This window comes from Phyllopteryx taeniolatus, chromosome 16 (genome assembly GCF_024500385.1).
Source record: "Phyllopteryx taeniolatus isolate TA_2022b chromosome 16, UOR_Ptae_1.2, whole genome shotgun sequence".
Lineage (NCBI taxonomy): Eukaryota > Metazoa > Chordata > Actinopteri > Syngnathiformes > Syngnathidae > Phyllopteryx > Phyllopteryx taeniolatus.
In genome coordinates this window covers 16400138-16403444 of record NC_084517.1, presented here as the reverse complement: position 1 = coordinate 16403444, position 3307 = coordinate 16400138, and the positions used below count along the sequence as shown (strand labels likewise).

General features: G+C 39.1%; 1 protein-coding gene across 1 annotated transcript in view; it reads right to left on the bottom strand.

Moving 5' to 3' along the window:
* Window positions 1-3307, bottom strand: part of vat1 (vesicle amine transport 1) — a 39980-nt gene that overhangs the window by 11597 nt on the left and 25076 nt on the right. The window lies entirely within an intron of this gene.

Sequence of the window (3307 nt, the reverse complement as noted above, 5' to 3'; positions counted from 1 at the left end):
CTTGCGGGGAACACAAAAGGTATCAAAGTCAAAGGGGGGTATTTTACAGCAAACTGACTTTTAATGGCTTAATTAATTGCTGGCTCTGTGGTGAAATGTTGTCGTGTTAAAAAAAAAAAAAAAGACATGGTAGACGTTTAAAGTTTCTACAGTTGCTTTGTCACGGCCACCTTCACCATTCACCTGCACCAGGTGGAAGTGCTTAGAGCTCGTTTGCCCAATGTGGAAGTAGGTTGCGCTTATATCGGTTTGGTGATCCTTGTGGTTCTTCTGACGTAAGCATGTTACAGAAATGTCATTAAGATGCCTGGGAAGTCAATTGATTGTGGTGGGGAAAAAAATGCAGAATCTCCTTTAACATCCTCATTACATATGACAAAAGTAATGGCATGCACACATTTTAAGAGAAATAGGGTCAAGGTGATTAGCGTTATTCATTGTTTTGAACAAGACAGCATCATTTTGTTTTGTGCTTGTAGGTATGCAAAGATCGTATTGTTACCCAATCACATTAGCGAGCCTGACACGCCGCACACAGATGGCCAAATGATGCATCTCTCACTTTGTTTTCTGGTCATTCAAGGAATCCCACATGTCTGTTTTTCTGCCAGTCACACAAAAACAACATGTGGCACATTGCAGACATTTTAAGAGGATATCTATGTTTGCGCTCGCTCTGTTTGCCGAGAAGGAATAGGTTACTGATAAGCGCAGGGGCTCGGTTGAAAGGGAGCCTGACTGGAAAGGACTTGAAGTGAAAGGCATCCATAAAGGTCATTCATGCCCGACCCGGTCTAGCTCCGCTCATCTTATCTGATCGCACAAAGCCTTTGAAAGAGCAAGCATTTTAATAGCGTGGCTGCAGACCAGCATAGATGAAACAACACATATATCCCTACTTTATTACATATGACATTTTTCACTTTGGAAATGTTACGTTTTTACCTTTTAAGAATGGATGTACGAACCTTTGAGGCTCATATATGCTAGTGAAATGCTTTCTATGTATTGTAAGGGTCCCCAGCATACGTTTGACCAATCGACATGAAATTGGGTAGATACGGCTATCAAAACAGGCCACACGAAAAAGTCTCAAGGGCGCATGCCCGAAATTGAACAGCTAGTCAGTCCGTCAGTTAATTTTGTGGGGGGAAAAAAAGAAGAAGCTGTTTCGGCTGAATTTCATTTTGACACACTCCTACTAGTAAATTCGTTTAAATGCTCAAGTCAGAAATTTGATGATCATTTCGAGGAGTCAAACAACGGTGCGACGCCTCATGTCTAATACGGATGTTCATTAATATGCAGTGTTTCTTTCAAAATAATATGCAATTTTATTTTATTTTTGTAAAAACTAATTTATAATTTTTTGACTGTCAGAGCGATATTAACTAAACAATATGTTTGGATAGGAGTAGAACTGAACATCTTTTTTTTTTTTTAATCATTATGTTGATGACTGTGGAATGTTTGGAAAAATGTATACAAATAATTATTTTCTAAATAACTAATTTCTAATTTTTTAATCTGTTACATTTTTTAAAATCTCATCTATTTGTAGATAACTTCTTTTTTACCTTTACTTTTTTAAATAATTTTGTTTGTATGTTTTGCGTGTAACTTTTCTACATCTCTTTTATTAAAATTTTTCACAATTATTTTAAATTAATCTTTAAATAAATTACAATTATAAACAGTATATAGCTACATTATTCAGTATACAAGGTAAATCACAATATTTTTGAATTAAAACTATTTTTGCAATATTTTCTTTATTCGTAAAATGGTCATCTAAAATTCCACAAAAGTTTTGGAGAGGTGGTAGGCAGGGGCCAAGGAAGTAAGACCTGATTCTGGGTCAGGGTTCTGCGCGTAGCAGAGCAGCTCCTTCGCTGGAATCTATTGAAAGTCAGCCCTCGATTCAAGCTAGAACTCTTGGGATTTTACAATGATCTCTCAGCATGACCACCGACTGACTCCTATCAGTGGTGGGAGAGTTGTTGCTATAAAAACTGCTGCATAAGAGCGGCATAATGGTTCCACTCTTGTTCTCTGTGGTGAGCAAACCCTCCCCCCCAAAAAAAAATGGCGTTGCCAGGGAAACACGTGCCAAATTGCCGGCAACGAGTGAGCAAAAGGAGACATTTTGTTTCATGTGAAGCCACAAACCTTGTTAGTTGGAAAAAAAGACTGTCAGCATATGTGGGCATTGTGCAGTGATGTTTATACAAACCATGACGGTAAATTAAGACACACACACACACACACACACACGAGCTATTTACACCCAGAGGCTACAGGAAAATTGATATATTTATATCTGATACATCCTCATGTGAGCTACAAAGACAAAAAGACATGAATGTTCTTCTTTTCCTTTGGGCTTGTCCCTTTAGGGGTCGCCACAGCGTGTCATCCTTTTCCATGTAAGCCTATCTCCTGCATCCTCCTCTCGAACACCAACTGCCCTCATGTCTTCCCTCACGACATCCATCAACCTTCTCTTTGGTCTTCCTCTAGCCCTCTTGCCTAGCAGCTCCATCCTCATCATCCTTCTATCAATATACTCACTATTTCTCCTCCGGACTATTTCTCCTTTCCTGCCAGAAGATACACCAAGTACTCTCCTGCCTGTCTCTCTGATCACCTTGGCTGCAGTGGTCCAGTGTTTTGGAAGCTCCTCCTGTCCACCGAGAGTCTGTCTCACCTCTTCCCAAAAAGCTGCACAACACTCGTCCTGTCTCAGCTTCCACCACATGGTTCTCTGCTCTGCCTTTGTCTTCCTAATCTTCCTCCCCACCACCAGAGTCATTTTACACACCACCATCCTATGCTGTCTAGCCACACTCTCCCCTACCACTAACTTACAGTCGGTAACCTCCTTCAGATGACATCGTCTGCACAAGATGTAATCCACCTGCGTGCTTCTACCTCCGCTCTTGTGCCCCCCATAGGGCTGCATTAAAGACATGAATTTTGAATAGTAATATTTTTTCCTTGGTGTTTTCAGTCAATGAAAACCCCTTTATTAGGCCCATATTAAAAGCAGAAATAAGCAAAGCAAATGTATTTATATAGCGCATTTCATACACAAGGTAACTCAATGTGCTTTACATGATTAAAAGCATTTAAAAACAAAGAAAAAAACAGCTTAGAAACATATAAAACAAAGAGAAAATACAAATTAAATAAAAATACAATTAAAACAGCGTACAGTGCAAGAAATATCATTTAAAAGTGGAAATGCTCTAAAAAGGATGGGGAAAAAAAGAAGAGTTTTTAACCTGGACTTAAAAACATGCACACT